The sequence below is a fragment of the Meleagris gallopavo genome, chromosome 1 (genome assembly GCF_000146605.3).
Source record: "Meleagris gallopavo isolate NT-WF06-2002-E0010 breed Aviagen turkey brand Nicholas breeding stock chromosome 1, Turkey_5.1, whole genome shotgun sequence".
Classification (NCBI taxonomy): domain Eukaryota; kingdom Metazoa; phylum Chordata; class Aves; order Galliformes; family Phasianidae; genus Meleagris; species Meleagris gallopavo.
In genome coordinates this window covers 23,674,754-23,699,560 of record NC_015011.2, presented here as the reverse complement: position 1 = coordinate 23,699,560, position 24,807 = coordinate 23,674,754, and the positions used below count along the sequence as shown (strand labels likewise).

The 24,807-nt window shown below is 39.5% G+C and overlaps 1 long non-coding RNA gene across 1 annotated transcript; it reads left to right on the top strand.

Moving 5' to 3' along the window:
- Positions 1–8,406: 8,406 nt before the first annotated feature.
- LOC109365690 lies at positions 8,407–21,898 on the top strand. The gene is made up of 4 exons (XR_002111409.2): positions 8,407–8,560; positions 9,761–9,801; positions 11,245–11,396; positions 21,604–21,898. It is a non-coding gene; the product is annotated as an uncharacterized LOC109365690 (long non-coding RNA).
- Positions 21,899–24,807: the final 2,909 nt, after the last annotated feature.

The following is a 24,807-nucleotide window of genomic DNA, read 5'->3' as shown; positions in this document are numbered from 1 at the left end:
ATACTTTAAGGAACATGAATGGGGAAACATTCTCTGAACGCTGAAGAAATTCCTGACTGACAAACTGGTGACCCTGTGCTAAGGAGCACAGATGAGATCCCAAGTGAGCTAAACCATCCCTTGCTTCCACCCATGTATTAGTGAGCTATTCTGTGTTAACTGAAATGCAAATCCTATTTGTCTTATGAATACTAGCACAAGAGCCCTCTGACAAAAACACACAAAGATTGGTGAGGTTGTGAAGAATGATCACCATTCAACACCTTTGTCTGTAATTGCACAGGTCCTGGTAAATACATTTTTCACATAAGTGTGCGCTCTGGCTGGTAACAAGGTAACACTTTCTACTCCCAAACATTTATTTCTGTTTTATACCTGTGGCTCCAGAAGTTTCATTCTTTGAAGCTTTCATCACAAACATGTGGTACTTCATTCTGTGAAAAGCACTATCATTTTATTGGAGTAATCTTAACTTTGATCTATTGCAAAATATCAAATATATTTTCTTTGAAAAAATACTTCTTCTAGGTAAAAACAGAAATACCTAGACTGCCGTTCTTGGATGTGGGGAAATTAAAGCAGTCTCTGAAATGCATTTGCAAAAGAAGAGTGAGCAAATTGGTTATTTTTGTTTAATTGCTGTAGCAACCATAATTTTTTTGCCTTTTCATTACTTTAAATCTTGGCCATGCAATTGTGCTGTAGAATAGGAAGAATTGCAGTGAATGGAGGAAAGACAAAAAAATGAATGAAAATGTTTGTGAAGCACTTGAAAAATGGCTCCATGACAGTGACCATCTCAAACCATCTAGACTGACAAGAACAATGAAAGTCCAGGAGCAAGCCGATTAAATAATGTAGTGGAGCTAAGCTCACAAAAACATGTGTAGGTATCCTTCTTTTTCTTTTTTTTTCCCCCCAACTGCTGAATGCAGTATCCAAAAAGAGAGAAATTCAATTTCTTTTTTCGTTTTTTTTTGTTTGTTTGTTTTGGTAGAAATGGAGGCAGAAATGAAGGCACAGCACAAGCTTTAAAAAAACCCTAGAACGTTGGCTACATAAAAGGTAGATACTGCCATATCTGCCTCAGTGATGGAATGATAATTTGTTGATGTCAACAAAGTGACAGAAATAACCTTAGGTAAATTCTCCTCTAGCCTCATTACTGTTAAGACAGGCTAACTTTGGGAGAGCTGTTTTCCCAGTGATCTCTCAGTGCTCCATGCTCCTGATTCAAGGAAGATTCTTTTGTTGAGTGTTACAAGAATTTGTGGGAGCAGAGACAATAGATGTGCATTCATATGGTAGTACATCTTAGCTAATAATTCCAGCCTGATTTGTGATGGCCTGTGCAGAATGTCTGGTATGTTAATATTATGCTGCTATAGTTTACTTGTTAATTCTCCCAGAGGGACTGATTTATAATATTTCTCTTTGTGATAATAATTTATGGTACTGTAGGTTGGGGAAACAGTAAAGTCGTTAATCATAAGAAAATCACTAATGCCAAAAATTCACAGTAACCCCATTAGTCATTTTCTAAATTTTAAGCATTTTTTGCTTTGCTTCCAGCAACCGGAAAATGAGAAATGACCTGGTTAAGAATAATTTTTTTGCTCTTCCCAAAAGACCTTAAGAATGCACACCACTGAATTATTGGAACACAGTGGGAGTATAGCATACCGTTGATCAGGTAGTTACTTTAATTAAGACTTCTAGTGCAAAAGCAGCTACACTGCAAGATATTGTCCTACATCCAAGTCAGCATACTCTCTCTTTGTCATTGTGGACTTCGGCTGTGTAAAGCAACAGTCATGTAGGCTACAAGGGGTTTGAACACAATTTGTCCTCTGACAAAGGTTTTAGACAGTATGACCACATATGATGACAATATGTTATCACCTAGCTACTGGTAAGATTTATTGAGGCCTTGCTTGAAATCTACATGAGAAAAGTACAGAGTTTATGATGCGTGTTTCAAAACTTGTCACAAAGTCACACCCTCATGAATCTTTTTCTCCACTCCACTGTTTTTCAGTAGGATCTTGTGCACTTCTAGGCTGCATCATCTCTTTCTGACTTATTAAAGACAACTATGCTGGTTCTGACTGGGTCGTTAAGTTACTGTCACAGTACTGATGATTGATAATGATGTTTTGTCATGAATCAGTGTTTAGCAGTCTGTGCTTTATGAAATTCAAATTATTCATGCTTTTTTGTGAATCAGACTCTCCTGTTCCAAATCACTGAATATATGTCAGGAAAGGCACAGCTGCTGAGTGGCACCTCTCTCTGTGGCAAGCTGCCTCTGTGCTCTCAGGGAAAGTCTATGTGCAAACAGCCTCTGAAGTGGGAATGACTGCATGCACTACAAAAGCCTCTTTGTTTTTTTTCCTTTTTGTGATGTATCCAAACTCCATGATTAAAACTTATTACTAGTTTACCTGTCACCTTTTCACTTTCTCGGCTTTGGCCTTTCCAGTGATGCTTAAAAATCAGTTTCCTGAGTGATTTGTCTTGATTTTCATATTTTCCAGAGATGCTATTTACAGGTTGTGCTGGTCAGTTCCAGTCTCAGTTTTAACTCCTCACATGAGAGCTTTCTGACATTTGTGTACTTGCAAGAGTAGGAACTATTATTGGTAATGATCTTCGTGGAACCCATTTATTTAATCTTGTATTCAGGTTTCTAAGAATGATGCTGCAGTAAGCAATAAGCATTCCCCTCCAATTTTCCACCCCAAAATTCCAGTGCTGTATATATGAATCTTAACTTTTTTTTTTTTTTTCCCAATAGTTTCATTAAAAATAGCTCTAATAGCTTCAGGTACCATAATCTAGGGCAGAACAAAGCTGAACATTGGTTTGTCTGGTTGCCCTTCTGTCTTACCACATGTGACATCTGGGATCACAATGTATTTTGCAAGTCTTGGTGCTTGCTATGACAAGTTTCCTGAGTAGGCTGTGAAAGTTACTCTTTGTAATAGCCTGTCTTTCTTTTATATTCTGTAGTTTTAAGATAGAAGTTGATGGCTGATCAAGGGTAACAAATATATATCAGAAAATTATATTAATGATGAGAAGTAGGCAAACTCCATGCTGAGAATGGGAAGCACATATATGAACTGCAATAAACAAGGAAGAATCTCCTTTCTCCTCTTTAAAAAGTCCATAGCTGGGCAGCTCAACTGTGTCTTGCAACAGGTTCTATTTTTCCTGAAAGACGTAGTCTTGTGTCTCATTTGGGGCAAACAATGATAATAATGAAGGGGTTAGAAAATTTAAAGGGTCAGAAGGGAAGTAAATAAAGGAAGAAAATGGGATACCATATAATGATAACATTGGAATGCATGAAAATACTTAAAAGACTGCTTGGAAGATAGAGATGTCAACTGCCCTGTGTCTGTGGTAGAAATGACAAGGCTGCAACTGATGACTCATATGACGTTTTGAAAAAAATAGATTCAATGGGCTGTGGAGCTTGGAAAATACTGTGCAGTCTGTTATTGTAGAGATTGGAGAATAGTTCAGACAAGAAATATGGCCTAAATAAATATATTTAATCTCCTTATGCTGTACAGGTATGCAAAAGAATGTACTGATATATAATTCGGGCCTGGGTTATGCTGTACAAATTACAGAATGACACAACACACACTAGGTGAAGAAAACTTCTGCATCTTCTATTGAATAAATACAGCTGATTTGTTCTCAGACATTATCTATTCAGGAAAAATAGAGGAAAAATAGAGAAAAGGAAGGAGAGGAGGTCAAGCACAATCTTGGTATGAGACAGCTCTTACAGTGATTGCAACCTGCAAGCTGTACAGGGTGGAATGTCACTTGCCAGCACTGTTTGAAGGGTGAGAAATCTGGATTATATTAGATGATTTTGTAGATCATTAACTCAATGAACTGTTTGGACTATTTCCATTCTTTGTATACTCGTCCTTTTTTCCTTTGCTCACTAGATATAGAATGGAGAGAATGCTCCAGAACCGGAGCATTAATTCTTTAACTCCCTGTGCACTACATGATGTTATGATGTGGGATACCAATAACCAAAAATCATAAAACCATGACAATTTACTAACTTTTTGCACAGAAATTTTTAAAAACATATCTTCCTAAACTATATTCTGTAGAATTTCTTCTGTAGATCTGTGCCACAGCTTTCAAGTTTCCTGCAAATAGATTGCAACTTTACAGTTTTTAAATTCAAAGCAAAAACAACAGGAAAAAAACAACAAAACCTCAAGTGCCTCATACAAGTTATATATTAAATGGGTTTTTTCCTGGTTGCTCAGCAATAGAAAATGCAGGCATGTGTCTCCCTCCTCCATCTCCTTGGCACCACTTGGAGATGTTTTGTCCTGGCCTTTCTTCTTTTGTTCTTACCTCTCTGTGGGAGTGTCAGTTATGAAAGAGTTTTCAGCCTGATTTTTTTCTCTGAATTTATATCTCCCTGTTTTCTTTTAGAAGACCGCTATATATAAAGATCTGACAAATGGCTGCTGGGAAAGAAGGGACAGAGCTGTGGGAGATGTATGTTACTTTAGGTTAGGTGTGGAGATGCTTTAGACACCTGATTATCTGCAGCATCCTTCTGTCAGTGAGAAGATGAAAACATTGCTAGAAGACAATTCAGTGCCTTTGGGACCTGAGTTAGCAGCAACAATTGTGTTGGTGAGTCCCCCTCAGCCACAGGCCTCAGGAGGAGGCCAGGAGAGCAGAAGACAGCTCTTCTTAACAAGGTGAGCATTGAGATGCAGGTAAGCTCCTCAGCTCAGAAGGGTTGACCACCATCTTGCCCACCTGTACAGAAGCAAAATCTTCAAGTAGATAATGCCAAAGTTTGTCGCTATCTTGACTGCAGGACCAAGAGGCCATTCAATTTTAGATTAATCTCAATGGGGTCATTTCTACATGTCATGCATTTTTTATGGTTCTTAGTAGAATTTGGACCAGACTGCTGTTCTTGCCACAGCCATATAGAGAATTATTGATCGATACCATCTCCCCAGTGAATTTGCCTGTGCTTCTGGATACCAAAAGAGTTGTGGGAAGGCAAGTAGGGAGTTATCAGCACCAGTGTGATTGAGCCTGCAACCTCACTGCAAGGTGGATGAATCACCAATGCAAAAAACCCCACAATTCTTGGCCTCAAGCTTATACATATGCACTTGTGCCAGCTGGTGAGAAGACTGGGTGGGTGGATGGATGGAAGGGTAGGAGCAACAGCTGAGAGAAAAAAAAGGGCTTCAACCACACTTGAGGCAAGAGAGTTGACTGGAAGTTTTTGACCTCACTTACCCTCTCTGTTGTGGCCATGATTGCCATCAGGCAGCAGCTTTTATCTTCTGCAGTTTTCAGCCGAAAAATGGTGGTGGGTGAGTTCTTATTTTGGTTTATCCTCATGCATTGTTCTGACAATCAGTGTAAGTGCTGATTCACAAAGCAGATCACACCTGCCTGCCTTAACAACGGGGAAAACTTCAGCTGCCCAAATTAATCCATCCTTATGGCTGTCAGGGTACAAAGTCAGCAGTGGACCATACCTGAAGCTTCACAGAGATACACATCACCAAGCAAGTTAAATCTTCATTGTTTAATCCATCATGTATAAAAGGTTGTCTTTCACTTCTTCCTGCAGTTGAGAAATGTGTGCAGGCAGATTGTGACATCCTCAGATACGCTCATTATTCAAAACTGTTTTCAAATTGGTTTGCAGAATGTTTCCCATGTGCAGAGCCTGAGAGTGTTTTGTAACAAAGAATTGGTTATATGGGCTTTGTTGGTGGGGTAAATCTTGCATTGCTGGGTTTATCTCAGGACAAGAGAACACAGTGGAATGCAAATAGCAAATTCTCATTGCCATCATCAAATAGAATTCTTGAAATTTATTGCCAACTGAAACATCCCTTTAGACCAAGTGTTCAAGTTAATAGCCTGTCTTCCTTTAGATGTGAATTTGAAATTGTCGTAAACTTAGAACAGTGTTTGAGACTCAGGTTATTATTTATAAGTGTGTTTAGACTGTGCATCCAGCTCTGATACTATATCTGTACCATCGGTTAAGTGGCAATGCACGTGGCAGAGTGGCAGCTCTGCAGCCTTGATTTATTCACCACCAGGTGCACTGCCTTCACGATCCAGTTTCTGGAGAAATATTTTAACCTCCAGCTGGCACAATGTAAAGTAAAATTTTAAATAAAAAAGCAACATTTAAGGAAAAAATAATGAGAGGTCTGGAGAGCAGCTGACTATACACAAAACCTTGGTGTGCTGCAAGAATAAAGAACCTCCCAGACACCATGTTCCTACATATGGGCAAGACACATGCACAAGAATGGGAGTGACTGAGATCCACAGGCACAGTGTTTCAGTGCAGGCTGCCAAACCCTCTGATAGAGCACCCTGGGCTGTTCATACTGGAAGAAGGGAAGGTGAGGCTCCAGTTTACCACTGTGGTAACAACCATGGATTGCCATTTCCTACTGCTCTGTGCAAGCATGCATGAGCAGTGCAACTTGTCATGGTACCTGCAGTGTCTCAGGATTACTAGGAACTATCTCAAACACAGGTATAGCAGAAATTGCTGTACCTCTAGGCAAAGCCCATCTCTTCTGTAACCAAAAGACACCCAGACATCCACAAACACTGAATAGGGACATGTAGTTTTCTTATGCCCCTTGTACCAGTCAAAATGTAGTTTTCTTTAAGGAAAAAGTCTTCACGTGGTTCAAATTTATGTTAAAGAGAGCTTACACTGTATATTATTGTATTAAAATAAATGAAATAAATATTGTAATTAAAAAAATCATTAGGAAGCCAACTTAAGTAAAAGAAGACAGTAGTAAATGAATAATCTCTCAATATTAAATTCTGTAATGCCACTCGAGAACACTCTGCCCTATGCAAGTTGTTCAGTGTTTTAAGAGCTGTTTTGCTCAGTGTCACTAGTGAGTCACTAACAGATTCCTTTTGAAATGATTTCCAAAAGATCTTTTCAAAACTCATCTTGTTTGTGAGCTACATCTTTTGCATATCATTCCCTGAGAGATGCACCATCACTTCTACCCGATGAATTTCTAATTAATTATTTGCTTTTATATACCAGTACTCCACAGTGGCATGGAGAAAAAAATAAAAAATTGTTCCAGTTTGGTATTTTTCCATTCATGAAAGTTTTTACTGAAGATTAGTGGAGAGGAGAACAGCAGTGGTACCCAAACAGAAGAGATTTCCTTGAGAATGCATATAGCTGCTTACCTCTCAAGGATAACAGTGCTTTCCCATGCTTCTCTTTCCCCATCCCTGAGGGTATTTTGGGCTTCAATCTGGTGCAGGGCATGTCACAGCACTGATACCACTACTGCCTTCTCTTGGGTGACTTTAGGCTAAGGAAGGACTCATAGCCAGCAGTTCCTGGCTGCATGGGGCTTGGGCAGAGTCCTGCTGTGCACCCAAACCTTGTCTGCCTGCCTGGGCCCTGGGCTGCCCCTTGGGAAGGAGAGAGACCTCTCCACCTTCAGAATCTCCTGTTGGCTAGGGTAAAGATATGAGAGCTGTTTAATAAGTTTCTACACCTACGTTAAGAGAATGAAGGATAATTATTTTTTCCAGCGAGACAGTAGAAGGTATTTCATCAGGATAATGTATTAATCCAGTTTGAAATTTGGGTAAGACCTCTCTAACCCACCTGGGATGTGGGACCTGGCAGAAAAATGACACTTTTACATTGTAAGCAGGGTCATTTCTACCCTGCACTGCAGCCTCCGGAAAATGCCTCCCCAGGAGTATATATACTCCCCAGGGCTTTATTTGGCAGGATGTCGAAACCAATTATAAAAGAAGACCAGCTCTCTCCAGTTCTGCAGCACCATAGGATTGCTATCATCTTCACACCCAGTTCATTATCAGACACTCCTGGCCTTTCTGGCACAGACAGCTACAGAGGAGATAGTTCAGTCTATGTGATTAAAGGCTAACCACCGAGACTGCAAATGTCTGGTGAGGAGCAGATGAACAATGAGGCAGAGGAGCCCTAGCAACCCAGTAACGGGGAAAATGGAGCACACTGAATCTGCTGCACCTGAGACTGCCCAAAGGAGTGCTCACCTATTGTGTGTGGTGCAAAACCACTGAGGTGACCTCTCCAATTAAACCATCTCCACCAGACACCTCAGAAACTGTCAGGGATGTATGAGACTTACGGGATACTTTGGGGATGGGACAAAGGTGGGGAAAAGGAAGGGGTCAAGGCAAACTGGGGAAAACTGAGGTAAGAAGGGACAAGAGGGCTAGCAGGCAGTGTACTTGTCTGACTGAGCTCTGTGCTAGATCACCACAGCCTAACTGATATTCTGGTTAAACCCTATTTATAGCCATCTTCTGTTCTGAGTAGGAATGTGTGAATGCCAGTGTGCTTCAAGCTGGACGTGTAGGCATACAGGATAAGAGACAGGCGTACCAGTAAGACTGTGAACCTTCATGCATAGTATGTCTAAGGAGCTGAGGAAACTGAGGAATCTGGGACCAGCTACTGGAATTACTCCAGGTAAGGCACTGCGTCCACCCCTGAAGCTGGCTGTGTATGAATGTTCCTGCCTGGAATCACTTCCTCACTGTCCAGACCTGGGGAAGCAGAGCTGCAGCAACCTCTGAAATACTATCATCTATTTAATTAATAGTGGACTATGTCCAGAAGTAAATCAAACTGAGCAGAAATTATGAGAGAGACAATTGTTTTTCCCCAGAAACAAACTGCAAGCCTTCTGGTCCCACCCTTGCCTTTCCACTGCCATTTAGCTCTGCTGTCATGTTGTTTAGGCTTTTCATAACTCTCAAAACCAAGAAGAAAAGTCACATTTTATTTGCAAAATGGATCTCAAATCCAGCTCTGAAGTTTAGCTTCTATTGCCTCTCCATGAGCATTAGTGGCACCAGCCCTGTCTAACCTTTCCCAGTGTTTGTTTCACACATATGAAAGTACACAGATGGCCAATTATGCCAGTGACTGCACTGAATTATGATGTATAATTAGAGATGGGAGCAAGTTTCTAAGTTGGGAAAAAGTCAGGTCTGATTCCTTTAGACTTTTGGATTTATGGGATTTGGGGAGGCAGCTGGTGTGGTCCTCTTTTATCTGAATATTTAGTGCTTTACTTCCATCTGGGATCAGGAGTTGTGCTCAGTGATCCTCATGAGTCCTTTCCAACTCAAGGTATCTCATGGATCTATGACTTAAGGTATAGATTTTTCAGCTTCTTGCAAAATACTTCAGATTGAGAGAGGAAATACACCACAAGAAGAGGGAGGTAGCAGTATTATTTATATAAATATCTTAGCTGAGGAATAAGCCCACTCCTCCTCCTACCCAAGCTTGAGATGAATTAGTGGCATTCATTTCTACCCTGCTGTGTTCCACAAGAAACACAAGACTGTACTTTTCACTTCAAGCTTGAGTAGAAAGACATGACTGTGACAAATCAAACCTTTTGGACAACCACAAAGTCTGAATTAATACTAAAAGAATTACATGCAGCCTGGTATTTTGTTCTCTTATTTCAGGTTTATTCCGGTAGAAAAGTAATTAGCTCTTGAAGCACAGTTGAACCTTGCTTACTTTATACTAAAATCTGACTCACTGGAAGTCGCTACAATTTTCAAATTCATGTGCACGAAATGAAAGCAATGAACAGCAAAAATCAGTACTTCTCAAAACATACTTACTTTCTTTTGTTTAATGTCATTTCAGATAATATGGAGTTGCTGATCAGTCACTAAAATACAATTATGGTATGTTTTGTAAGAAATCGCATCTTAATAGAAAAGCTTCCTCACCCCTCAAAAGATGACTGCTGTGAACCACTACTGGAGTGAGAGGGGAAGAGATGTTTGAGTTATGAACCATCTAGACAGTGGGTGTAAGGCACATGGCAATTATTTTTCAATATAATTGAAATATAACTGACTATTATTTACTTCCACACATTTAGCAATAATGAAACCTATTTCTAAGGTAGCAAAGTGTTAAATGCCTGACAAATCTTCCAGAATAATTTTGCTGAATATACTTATTAAATTTCTGATAAGAATGTAAATACATTGCTCTATGCAATATTTTTTACAGCTTTTGTTTCATCTCAACTTGGCCAAATACAATATTTTTCAACCAATAGATCCATCAGAACATTTATCAGCTTCCAACCTTCCTTTCCATTACTGAGGTTCAGCTTTGAAGAGTTATTACAAACATTTTAAAGCTGTATCTATGAAAAATACATAAAATGCAAAATAAATGATAAGGGATGTGCTCATTGCAATTTTCAGGTTGTCAAGTGAAAAAATGTTTATGAAAAGAAATGCGAACTTCAAAAAGCAACAGTGTGGCATGCAATATTTTGTAGTAAATCTTTTTAATAAGTAGCTACATGAATATAATTCCTCCTGTGACAAACTAAAGAGCAAAAATCAAATATTTAACATTTAACATCTCCTTATGCAATGTATCCCCCCCCTTACCCCCCCAAAAAAAAGAATGAAGAAAAAAGAACAAACATACAAACAAAAAAAGCTCCACATCAGCATTGTTTTTACATGAGTTTAATGCTTTTCATGTGCAGCCTGGACTGCTACTGTTGCTGAATATTATAGTAAGCTCCATTAACATATGTTTCTGCCTGCATATTAGCAAATATCAATTACAGCTTTGCTATTTTAATGGCTCACAGTTTTCTCATTTTCCCTCTCCCTCTCTGAGGTTATGAGCATGGACTGCAGTACCTATCTGAAGTAACTATCTGTTCCCAACACTGTTAGGTCAGCTAAATAGGAGAGTGACCAAAACAGCTCAATACCACCTCCCAAATACTGCCTGGCTCAAGGTTCTGCTTTCACATGGTGCAATAGAGCTGCTCATCCAAGCTCTCACCGTGATCCAGAGAGGTCATTTAAATTCTCTGTGGGTTGGCTCTCTGTCCAGAGATAGAAACTCAGCCTCAATTTGCAGGAGAGCCTAATACTTCTGATCCTCAGTTCAAAGTATCCTGGTGTGTACCAAGGTATGACCTGAAAAAGGGAATAATAAAATAACTAGGGCTTTCCAGATGACTGTCTCTTTTCCTTGTCTTGCCTTGCCTTGCCTTGCCTCGCCTTTCCTTTCCTCCCCTTTCCTTTCCTTTCCTCCCCTTTCCCTTTTTCCCCTTTCCCCCTTTTCTCCTTTTCTCCTTTTCTTTCAAGAGAAGAAATGCTGTGCTGAACTGGGGCGCAAAATCAAATCAATCAAAATGTCTTTGTGGGAGACAAATCCTGAAAAAAATCCTGCTTTGGAAGGATGGAGACTTTTTTCTTCTTGTTTCCCAGGCTGCTCAGCTCCTCTGGCTGCATACCAGGTAGGTGGTCTCCCCCACAGAGCTAAAGGCAGAAAGGAACAATTAGAGAGTGTGAAGGACAAACCCCAAAACCTTCAACTATCATGAAAAGAGACCAATTGAGAGACCACCACTCTCTCCTGCCCTGGGCTGACATGGAGATCCTGGACAGCAGACACCCAGCTGACCAGCACACATATTATAGAGCTGGGTGATAGATTTAGTATGTGTACACTTGGGGGAAAAATGAGCTTTGATTGCAAGGAGCATCACCATACCAGACCCTACCATCTGTCTGGAGGCTAAGACTTTTCTAAGGAAAGCAAATGTAGTGCAGTGAGCAGTGAGGTTGAAGCAGGAATCCACAATTGCCCTGCCTTCTTCTGAGTGGGGGTGCCATGCCATCAAGAATTAAAATTCTGGATTGACCAGTTTTGTCCATTAGGAATCTAACAGATTCTGGAAGTTATCTTAGCTGGTAGCTGCCTCCAAAAGTTTAATTTAAAAAAGGCATCTGCTGAGAAAAAAGGAGATGACTGGCAAGCTACATTAACTACACCTGGATATTTCAAGCATTGTTTCTTGATGTTATTAACTATCCAAATGTGGCCCAAGACAAAAACTAAACTCTAGCATCATTAGATTTGTTGCCCTACAAGAAGTGCTCATCGATAAACTTATCTAGCATTGAAGATATATTTGGCAGCACCTGACATCCTTCTGCTACTACTAATAGCTTTCTATTAGGCTACACGAGACCTCATCTCCCTTATTTCTTACTTTATCTCTTTTATATCTATTTTTATGCTTTTGTTTATTTGTTTTTCCTCTCAAAAGGCTAAGACAAGTATACTCAACAAATGTATTTCTAGCTTAGGCCTCTTGTTGCATTCCTGCAGGACAAAGGAATTGTAGATCTGCTTGCAAACATTATGTTACTTCTTTTAGTTGTCTTTATGTAATTGTGGAATTAGGCTTTCAGTATCTACCTGCAGGGAATTCATGCTGAGCCATAAAAGACTTTACAGCAGTGACTGGTGAGGCACTAAAAATACCTTAGTCAGAAACAGCTTGTTTCAGCTCTTTATCAGGCACTAAGAAAAGTGTGATGTGTAATACCTTACTGGAGAAGGATGATTTCCAGAGGAGAAGCACAATACTCCTGGAAGTTCAGAAGGAGAAAAAAGAGATTGTGACAATCCAGGCACTGGATGTTCCCTTCTACATAAGAGAAAAGTCTTCTCAAAGCAGCTCAGAATACTTAAGAGAAGCTACCCTGAAAAAAGGTAGTCCTAGTCCCAGCTCAGTGCCCTTAACTCATATCAACTATTGCTCTTATTCCTTTCTCTAAGTCATCTTCAGGTAACTCCTTCCTCCTCTGCATCTTATCTTTTCAGCTCTCCATAATTTCCAGCACATTTTATTTGCTATTTCATCTGTTCTCTCTCACCTTCCAACTCTCTCTCCTACTGGTTGATCAGTGATGGATCAGGTTTCAGTCTCTAGCCTTGTTCTGTTTGTCCTTCCCTCCTGTTATAAGACCCTTTCCTTCTAACTCTGTTTTTTTCTGATCCCATCCTGATGAATGTCCCTAAGACTAGAGTATCTTCCTTCACATGAATTTTGCTCAACCTCTTTTTTATTTTAGTGCTATATCTTTGTTTCTCTAATATAGTCAATAACTGGGCTAATAGTTTCAGGTACCAGTCCAACATCTTCGTTGTACTTCTTAAGTGTGCTGTACGACTTCATCTTGCTCACATCAGTTCTCTTTCTCCCTTTGTGTAATTGTTAGACATTCTCACATTTGCACTCTGCCATGAGTCTTTGTCTCATGATGTTTATGCAATGTCAATAGCAGATTATTTGTAGAGGCTCAGGAGATGTGAATCACCAGATGACTGGGAACTCATGATGGTCTTGCACACCAGTAATCCTGTTGCCTGAAACACAGCTGGAGTTTTCTGACTCTTCTTTGCCATTCACAACCCCCTGTTTACACAGAACCGTAGTGTGCTTTCTTTGCTTCATCATTTACTAAATCTTGAAGTCTGTGTGTGAATACTGATGCAATATACAGTCATAGGGTCACCATCAAAAATAATGCTTTACGGTTGTAGCCATTTAGGAATTATAATAATTCCTGTCTATAAATTTAATTCAAGTCTTGAGCTTGTGCTTGGAACAAGATTAAATAGCAGTCTATCTACCTATTTCTGCAATTATTCCTCCCAGATGTCAAATAGTGGATAAAAACTAATACCAACCATGAAGATCAGTAATTCTGATACAGCATCATTTTTACCCGTTATTACATTGTGTGACATGACTTAAACCTGAGTTTCTGGCTATGCAGAAACTATCCATTTTTTTTTTTTCCTATAGCGTGATGTTCCTACACTTCAGAGGCGATGCGTTATGTAACTGATTTTTCACAAGGAAATAAAGTTGACAACAGCAAAAAGGGTATCTGATGCATTGACTGTAATAATTAGTCAGAAAGACAATTTTAAACTGCCTAAATCAGTGAGCACTGATGCTGTAGCACATGCCCACTCATAGGAAGAGCTGCCACGGTGAGTTGTAGGCCTTCCATTGAGAAAAGAGAAAGTTCTGTAATCAACACGCTTATTACGCAATTATTATTAATAATTATTTGTCCAAGTATTTCTGGTCAGACAAGTGTCTGGGAGATCAAGTTAGTCTGCTTTTTATCACATTTCCCTGAAGCTTAAGCTGTGATTTCTGGCTGCTCCCTTGTGGTCAGTCCTCCAGCAGTGGGGCAGCTGCCTATGAGACTTTCATAGGCCTCATCTTGAGTAACTCTCAACTGCACTTGAGTTAGCAGGACTTCAAGGTCCTGCTAGGAAGAGGGATTCCTGAGGGTCCATGACAGCATGCTTTTAAAGATATATCTATACACTGAAGAGAGACCTTAAGCAACTTGTCTTTTGGATGTAGCTGAAGGCCTCCGTGGAGGGTGACTGACCCTGGAGTGAAAGAAAGAATAATAATATGGGGATCAGGAGATTCTTAATGTTCCAAGTTCCATGAACTGGAAACTTCTAAAAGTCATAAGAAAGGAAATGCCTGAGCCCCACACAAGGTCCACACAGAGTTCAGAATATACAAGCTAAAAATTGTGCAACACCAACAGCATGGTCAGTACATCTTATTTGAATGAAGTGTAAATAGAGTTAGTTCATTTATTAAGTGGAGCATTCCTTCTCTATTATGTTTATATGGAAGCATCTTGTTTTCTTTATAAATGGAAAAATTAACTACAAACGCTCTATCACTTCCTTACAATTATTTTTCCCTTTTCCAAGAAGCGACTCCTGAATACAGACCAATTCAATAGAGCAGCTCTATATTAAGCATATTTATTTAATGCAGTAAACCCGTTACACGGTGCTAGCATGGGGCAATAGTGGAAACTCTGATATCAATAAGTAAATTTTACATTATCCATAAAAGAGCTTAGTAAAATGCAGAAACTCAGGCTCCTTTGTTCCTGCTTATAAGGTGACAACCCCAGAACTATCTATATTTAATGCTGCTTCTAACTGAAGTAAGTGGAAAATCAAATTTGAGGGGTCTGAGCGAACATCAAAACTGAAAAAATAAGGCAGGAAAAGAGCTTACTGGCATTTTGCCACCAGCCTGGAAGCCCAAGATATTATATAGTCCTTAAAAAAATAACAGAAGAAAAACATCATATAATATTTTGTTATCAAGCTTGATAAATATTTTTCTTCTCTTTGAGTACTTCTACATTGCAACCCTTACATCTATGGACAGAATTAGAGCAAGTTAGAAAGCTAGCAGCATTCAGAAAAGGTTGAGATTTTGCAGAGCCCTGCTGAACCTAATGGCAATGATCGTGTTATTATCTGATATCAGTATTAAACAAGCGTTACCACAAGACCACAATGAGCATTTTAAAAATGACCAATTGTGTCCTCTACAGTCTGCTCTGTGGTTTCAATGTGAAGATATCTAAAAGTCTCCTTGTGATGGATCTCACATATAATAGCTGTCATTTAAAAAAAGGGTTGCAATGAAAAGACATATTGTTTGGAGTTGGGTCTGAGTTCTCTGACACACTTCTTCCAGTACAAGTTCCTGTCAGTGATGTTTAACTGAGTCATTGGACACTCAGTCCTGCTTGACAGTGACTGATGTCATTCACTCTTAGGAAATTCCCATAAGCTTGCTTTAGCAGATCTCAGGCTTTGCCCATCGATCAGAGAATGAATCCCTGGATACCACAGTCTCTGTGAAGACAAGGGACTTTGAGTTGCGGAAAAATTGTGAAAATGAAAAATCAATCCTTGTTCAGAAGCTGATCAGAGTGAAATCTCAAGCTGCAGAGTTCAAATGAGTCCAAGAATTCTCAAGATGTTTATTGGACTGAGAAAACTGAGCCTACACATTTGAGGGTCTAGGGGTTTTTTCCTCTTACTGAGTTCTGTTTGGTTTCAGAAGCATTATAAAAAATGATTTGGTTATAAACTGACAAGTGGTGCTAATCCATGATCGCTGTGGCAAAGCCTTCCTGAACAAATAGTTAAATATCTAACTAGTTCCTAACTGGGAACTCTAAATTTGAGTGTATATATGTATATATCATGAATGATTCCTGGAGGAGGAGGATTTGTCAAAACTCTGAGCCATAGCTGATGAGAACACTGAAATCTTGAAAAAAAAACTCCTTCAGAAACTGTTTTGCCAGAGCTGCATTACAATTCAAGAAACTACCCTGAGAATAAGAATTTACTGTTGTAAAATCTCTAGCAGCTACCATTCAATTTAAACTGGCAAGTAACCGTACATTTTGTCTTAGAACTCTTGCTTAGCATTGTATATTACATCTTTTGCTTTATTCTTGTAAACCTTAACTACTTATGATGAAAACCTCATAGAACGTCCTTAGCAGAAAATTATTTTACCTGCATTGGTCAATGCTATCACTAGTGTCTGGCCAGTATCCACGTATGGCTTGTTCAGAAGATGATAACTGATTTTTGTGAAAATTATCAACCACATGAAATATCTTCAGGATAAGATAATCCATATGAAATGCCTACAGATACCGGGCCGTTCATCCTTCTGATTTTTTTCTTATTACTTTTTTTGTTTTAAGCACATATTGTGGAGCCCCAGCTAGCCAGGCACCAACAAATTCCCTGAAAACTGAGTGAAAGATGAACAAGACAACAAGAACTGTTGATCTGGCATTGTTGGCAAACTGTGCCACATTTCATGCAATGTAGCCTATCTAGAGTACTGGTGACCACAGAAAACAGCTCTAATAAGGCCATTGCAGATTACACGCTTAACAGACCAAGACCAAGGAAACCATTAAGAAGAAAAATTAAAATGCAAGAGCTTCCTCAACTCTGAGCCAGTCACTCTGCAGCAATACTCATGGACTGGTCAAAGAGATGCTCTTATCACTGAGACTGTCTTCTGCTGATTTACTGTCTTCTCTATAGAAACCGTGTTACCATGTTTTTCACCAAACAGCTGAGGAGACAATCGAAAGCACTGAGCACAAAGCCAGTGATATATTTACACAGGTTCCTTGTTTAAGCTCTGAAGCCAGCTTTTACTGCAGCACTTCAGTGAAAAGTGCTTGTCTATGCTTTTCCTGTAATAAGCTGAAATAAGAGTGATCGTTTGGGAGACTGAATCCTGTAGGCTTTAATTAATTAATTTCAAATTGCAGGGAATTAAAGATGGGGATCCTTAACTCTTGGTAAGCTATAGAAGAGATATGCTCTAGGGCAGTTTATGAACACTGCATCAGAATAATGTAAACTGCTAGTGTGGGAGAAGAGAGAAGACCAGAAGATCTATGTATGTATTTATTTTATTCACCTTACCTATACAGGTTATCTTTGCAAAAAAGAGGAAAGTACTGCAGGAACCCTGTGTCAAAAAAAGAAGCTGAAAATGCGAGACTAGAATGAATGTGGTGACAACAAAATGTTTTTGTTGCTGGTTACATATATGACAGCTTTGAAAGATCCAGTTGGGCTGAAATCTTTTCAAAAATGACATGCTCTGGATCTTTTGAATCTACCATAAAAAAGAGAAGTTGAGGAATGATCTGAAACCACAAGCTATCTGGTTCTTTGATCTGCTTATTAAGTGGTAGGATTTTCAATAAGAAAAATTAAGACTGAAACCTTTGTCTGCATTTGTCTTACCTTATTACAGAAGATACACAAAGACTCCGGTACTGCACAAAGACATGGACACTGTGTATTTGGCAAAACTGAGCTGACTGTCTATCTCACAATTCCTCAAGGACAAGCTCCAAGAAAAACATTTATGAGTGTAAATAACTATTCAGGCAGAATGTGTGAAAATCCAAGACAGTGATTCAAAAAGAAAATAATCTTACCTCCCTCCCCGCCTCTGATGCCTGAGCCTGTCTGTACCTAGCCCCACCCAGAAGACTTATTTGGGTGCCAAACATCGTACTGTCCCAAATGCCTGGAGATCCTACTTTCTTGCTTGAATTGAACGTCTGATATGAACATATCTCCCATTTCAGATTCCTTGGAACTCACAAAATAGGCATCCTAAGAGACCCATATGCAGGCCTGATCTGTACGCACTGCACAGTCACTGAATTTAATGAAAAACACAGTGGCAGCGGTAACTGTGGTGACAGGGATCGCTGTTTATACAATACCTTAATGATTAGTTGCCAAGTTAGAAGGAAGCCAAGGACACAGCACCGTATTTTGCCTCCAAGAGCAACTCGTAGGTCAAGCACTCCATTGCATACTGCCAGCAGATTCCTGGGGAATGCAACCTGGATCAGAGGGGCTCAGGAGAGAAAGCAGCTGATGAAAACTCTCAGGCTACAACATTATTTTCACCTGTAAACTCTTTCTTTGTTTTCATCTTACGATCACTAGCAGAACTTCGAGTTTTGGAGTCACTCAGAAAAGATGTGCGGAGTTATGGCCATGGCCAGCTGCTGTAGTATCACAGAGGACAATTCTGTAGCAACAGGAGATATGAAATGAGCCTTAAGTTTCTTATGTTAGCAAAACTGTGCTGCCAGAAACAACAGGCCTGAGAAAGCCCTGGTGGAATTAATGTGTCAGGAACCATGGCACTTTCAATATTTCTGATTTAAAAAAAAAATCAGTTGGAGGAAATAATACAGAAATTGCCAAATATTTCAGGCCGAGTCATGTTTCCATAAAAGTCAGCGGGAGACTTGCCATGCACTTTTAAAAGACAAGGATTAGACTCTAAATAGCTCGTTTATGAGGAACTAGCGATATTTTAATGCACCAGTATTTTTCCAAACTGTTTTAGGAAACTTATTAATAACTGAAAAAATCTGAAAAACCCCAAACCTTGAAAAATGCTTAATTACCATAGCAACGCCTCTAGTACATGCTGTCAGATATTGTAACTCCAATGAGACACAAAGCTGCCATAAGCAGACGGCTTCTTCTAAAATTCCCTGATTGCTAAAATCAAAGAATTGCACTGCATAATCCTCTTTAAACACAATAACAAAATCGGCTTCTTTTGCCATTAGTCACAGTTAGCAAACAGGTTTCCACACCTTTCCATAAACAGAGATCACCTTTACTTAATGCTATTAAAGATCTTTTAGCTACAAAACTAAATATGGAATTGAGTTAAAATGAATGATATTGCAACATCTGTAGAGAGCCTTTCTTCACATAACTCAGTCTCACTGAGGGAGGCAAAAAGTCTGACTCCTGTCAGCATTAAAATTCAACGTGCATAGTTTGAAAGAGATTGACTTGCTGCATAAACACGACTCTTCCCCTCTCTTAATAGGAAATAAATTTATCATTAGTAGTTATAGATTCAAAAGCTGATCATCTGAACCTCTGTCTTGCCTCAGTTTAGCAAAATACCTGACAACTTTTGGTGCACAAAAGTATTGCTGGTATAGTAGAGCGTGGTGTGGTATTGCAGGTATGGTAGCGGATATCACTCAGCCTTTCAAAGGGAAAGGCCTACCTCTGGCCTCAGCAAGCTTTGGATCAGGCTCTAAAATTGCTGATCTGGAGGATCTGTGGTCAGAAGGGCCCAGGTAGCCAGAGAGGAGTTCACTAGCAGATATGTGTTGTGCAGAGCATGACAGATTCTGTTCCCTGTCCCTGTCCTTGGGTTGCTCTTAAGATCCATTGCGAATGTTCATCTTAAGAAACTTAGAAGACAATTCACAGTGCTCAGATCCATTACGGTGGACAAGACTCACACATTCGTGGTCTTAGCACTGGTTTCTTACAACTGCTGATAATTTTATGTAAGGTCGGAAAATTTGTCTACTTGGTGTTGGCGTGCCTGACCAACACCATTGTTTGAGGAGGAAGACCACAAAAAATCCTGGTCTTCTTATACAGCATACATGAGTCTGTTTGCCATCACTAGTCCCACCAATGCTGAGGACACTTGCTGCAGGTGACAGTGGAGGATGAAGGTAGCAGGTGTGCTCAGAGGAAGCAGCACAGCCATGATGTGGCGGAGACATGTTTGCACAGCATGCTCTCCCAACTCAATTCTTTCCAGTTGTTTTTAACTGCTGAAGAGCAGAGACTCTGTTATAACAAAGGAATCTCCTGATAAACACAAAGTTCTATAGGGAACAAGTACGCAAGTTTGTGGAAGAAGCAAGCCATACACTTGTTTTACTTTATTTCTGGCTATTTATAGCTTACTTGAACATTCTGACAACTGCAAACAATGCTGTAGGCTAGCTATTTAAATCCCCTGCTGAATGTATCCTGGCGGGAATGAGAGGGGTTTATTAATTTTCTAGCCAGAGAGAATTAAGCTTGTGATTCATTGCAGAATATGCCAAAACAAGTCAGCCACTGAATTTTTAAACTTTTACTTCTTGAATATGAACTTGTAAACTGTTACCCCAATTACTTCTCTCCTTTTTGTGTATGAGTCAATCATTTTATATGCAAACAAACAAAAAAACAAACAAATAAACACCAAAACATCCTAAAGCTCTCACCATTTCAGCAAAGAAAGTAATGTATATTTGCAGAGGGGAACAAGAAAAAAATTGCAATGCTGAGCTATTGGATTTCTGCTACACTGGAAATCGATGGGCTCTTGAGCAGCAGGTTAAAAGAATAATGTTTTGGAGGGATAACACCGTAGAATCATAGAATCATAGAATTCTTAGAGTTGGAAGGGACTTCTGAAGGCCATCTAGTCCAACTACCCTGCAGTGAACAGGGACACCACAGCTAGATCAAATTGCCCAGGGCCTGATCCAGCGTCACCTTGATAGTCTCTGGGGATGGGACATCAATCACATCACTGGGCAACATGTTCTAGTGCTTGACCACGCTCACTGTAGAAGATTTTTTCTTTATATCCAACCTAAATCTCCCCTCTTTGAACTTGAAGCCACTTCTCCTTGTTTTATCACCACAGACCCTGCTAAAGAGTCTGTCTCCTTCTTTCCTGTAGCACCAACTTCATCACGCTACAGGGAAACTTTAATTCTGCCAATTCTGTAACCAGGGAAATTGAAGTTAATTCTAGCTACCACCTTCTCAGACTTCTGGTAAAAATGGTATAGCCTATTTTTGAAACCTCTGTAAATATCTCTAATGACTTTTACTGCTGCCTATATCAATTTCCTGACTAGCACTCTCTAGATAGCTGAAATTAAAATATGTTCGATATTATGTGTCATTAGTAAGTGAGCGCTCTTACCTTGTTATATACAAGACATCTTTGCATCATTTGCATTTGAAAAGAATGAGCTATTTTCAGCTCTGAGAGAATTTAATCCACATTATTGCTTTGTAATTTTGCATTCACCTTAAAAATTCTCTTTCTCCTACCACACCTTTCCTATCTCTCGCATTGCCAGTTGGTCCATATCTCACATGAGTACTGCTTGGGAGCTTGAAAAAGAGAGATGAAAGCTCACTTCTGCTCTGTTTTTCATTAAAGCACTTCAACAATGTCTGCTGAGGTTATCTATGGATAATAATTTAAGAAAAGAATTTATTTACTACATATAAGACAAAGACAAAACAAAATTGATTGTCTGCTACATTAATATTTGTGCTAACTTAGTACTAGAAATTTTTCTTTCAATCAAATTTTCATTCCCCATCTTTTACAGAGCTCTATGCAACAAGAACAAGTTTTCCTAGACCCTCTCATGTTCTTTTTTTTTTTTTTGTAGTAGATCTGCTGTGTGCTTCTTCTTCATCAATAAAAATCAGCACTGAAAAAATAGAAACCAGCCATCTCTTCTGTAGGAGGAAATAAAAGTTGGTCTTGAAGAACTTAGGTCATCTCAGACATCTTTTACCAGAGCAAGGATGATCTCTGTTCTATGTACAAGATCTAAAGGATATATTTTCCTACTGAAATTTCTTCCCTCTCCCTTTTTAGACTATATGTAATGTCCTATGGCAAATAAAGGCAATGCATATGATCTGACAGTGAACAGGTTTTTCAGTCCTATCTTTATAATTATTTGCACTGGTGAGCTTTTCATTGTTTACATAAATGACATATATGTTCATTTTTCTCAAATTTCCCAGCGTAATTCTTCCTGATTTCTCAAGGCTTCATGTTAATCGTTAAAGAATAAGCTATGATTGGAAATCTCCAAAAATATAAGTATATAGCACTCAAGGCCATTGAAGGATTGTTTTCATTAAGGCCATTGAAGGATTGTTTTCATTACCTTGAGGAATTAAAGGCAAAATTCATCCCTATTGCTCAGGCAGCTCTGTGCCTCAAGAGGTCTCACGGTTTGCTTCCACTGAGTCATGTTCAGGGGTCCTTTCTAAAATGTGCCTCCAGCTTCCATGCACAATTATGCAATGTAAGCACACTTGGAGCCTGCTCCTGGTTAAGCCACATGGTACCATCATGTTTAGCCCCATGCTACCATGAAAACAGTTCTGCAGGTGGCTGCAGTCACAGCTCATCTCTATCCCCATTGTTTCGCAGCATTTACACTTTTTTGTTTGTTTGTTTGTTTGTTTTGAGACTGAAGCAAGCTTTAGAATGAGTCTTAGCATCATTTCCCTCTTAATTTTTCCTATGAGTTACATCTCCCAGTAAAGAAAAAAGAATTCAAATTCATATGTTCTATCAGGCATGTGCAACCTGTGGCCCATGGGCTGCATGCAGCCCAGTCCAGCCCACCCCAACCACAGTCGCTCTCTGCCATGTACAGTCACAGTGGCAGCTCTTCCTACTGAGCAGCCTGGCCCAAGATATACAACCATCACTCAGCACCAAATATTGGTGTTCTGTTTGCCCCATCTGGGCTGAAACCAAGGCGGTAGGTGGTGGTAACTCACGTGGTGGCAAATAAGGTCATGGATTTTGATGCATTTGCTAAGCACAGTCTTTTGAACAGCAAAAAGATGCAGCCGTGCTTTCCGTTTTGATAACATAATTTGAGAATAGATTTAAAGTTTGTAAAAAAATCATTGATTTTTTGGTTTATTTGTGACTCCATTTCCAGTCAACATTAATACATTACTTGTGAATTTTCAAATTGAATGCATAGAGTTGCAATCCAAAATCTGACCATGTCTTTTTACCAGATTCTAATAAGCCCTCACTCACCAGTGAGGAACACCCCTCACTTCACAGTCACACCTTACTTGTGTCACCACATTTTGGCACTACAAACGTTTGTGAACAACTATTCACAACTGTGAAGGATGAAGCACAGGAAGAGTAAAATTTCATCAAAACTCTCTAATGAACATGCTGAGAGCTCACTGAGAATGGCAACCACTGCCCTGAACCAGCCTGATGCAGTAGTTTCACCATAACTGGGTCACATATCCCATTGGTTTGATGGTTTCATTGCTCTCTTTTTTATATTTTTCAATAAGAAAAAACATTAAAAATTAAAATAAGTTTTGTTGTTTATACACATTAACTGTAACATGTATTTAATGAGGGCCATTCAAAAAATAATGCCTCCTATTTTATGCCATTGGCCCACTGTGTCTGAGGCAGATGGTGGTGGTACGGCAGCAGAGGTTAAACCTTCCCACCTATATCCCATTACATGTTGTTTCCATCTGACAGATAGCAGCAGAGAGGCAGTCTGACACAATGGTGTATGAAATGGAAGTGCGTATGAAGCAACTGTGTATCACTGAATTCCCCCATGTGTAAAAAATGGCATGCATTGACAATCACTATCGCTTGTTGAACATTTTTGGAGACCAAATAGTGGATGTAAGCACAGTGAGGCAGTGGGAGGTGTGTTACAGCAGTGGTGACAACAACAGTGGGCTACCTCTACTGATTGCTCATGAGCTCAGCATGCAGGCTTTTGTTCACTGGCAAAAATGCATAGCTACTGGTTGTGACTGTGTTGAAAAAGAGTGTTTTCTAGCTGAGAATTTGCTCTATCAAATGTTGTGCTCTTTATATCAATTTTATTTTCCATTGAAATAATTAGGAGGTGTTGCTTTCAGAGCAACCTTTGTAGATGCAGCCGTAGGCAATTCCTCTTCATTCAGTGTAACCCAGGCAAGCCAAAAGGCTGGACAACCATTGCTTTAGTTTCTAAGGTTTGGGATACATAAACTGGACTAGGGCCTGGCTAATCTCTCACATCCCCTTAATTGCTATAAAGTTAACTAGATTACCAGCTTAGTTGATAGGCTGATATTTGATTGTACGTCCCAGCTCCTGTCATGCATAGGAATTCCTAGCACTCAGAAGGAACAAGATGGACTACTCCTGAATTACCACTACTTCTAAAAGTATTTTGATTTTATAAGAGATGTGACAATAGAGTCAAATACTATCAATTCCACAGGAATTCTGATGCATTCAGTGCACTAGATCAGTGTTGTCCTACGTTAAATAGATACCTGCCTATTTTCTTCCAAATCTGAACGTGGACAGGGAGATCTGGGATTCTGTCCCTGCCTCTCTATTCAAGTCCTGTATGATGCTGAGAACGTCGCCCAAACCACAGTTTTCAAAATGTGACCACAAGTTATGCATTCCTTATTATTTGGGTATCCAATATGAAACATCTGGGGATGATTTGCAGGCATAGTGAGTACTTCAGCTGGAGCCAATTCCCATTGCATTAAATTTTATAAAAAGGTTAAGTGCTCTGAAATATGAATTCCAAGCTGGCTGTCTAAAAGCAATGGGTATTTCTGACAGTGGGATAGTAACACAAACCATTCCTATAGGAATTCAATGACGAGCTCACTAACATTTGTGAACCACTAACAGCAAATCTACAGGCATTTGGGGAGTGCAACAGAAATATTCCAGGTGCCATATCATAGTGTAGGATCCACAATTCTGAATTAGCAGCACATCAAAAGGTTTTGCATAAAGCGAGAGTAAAAATTTCTCCTACCTTCTCTCCTTTTCCTACCAC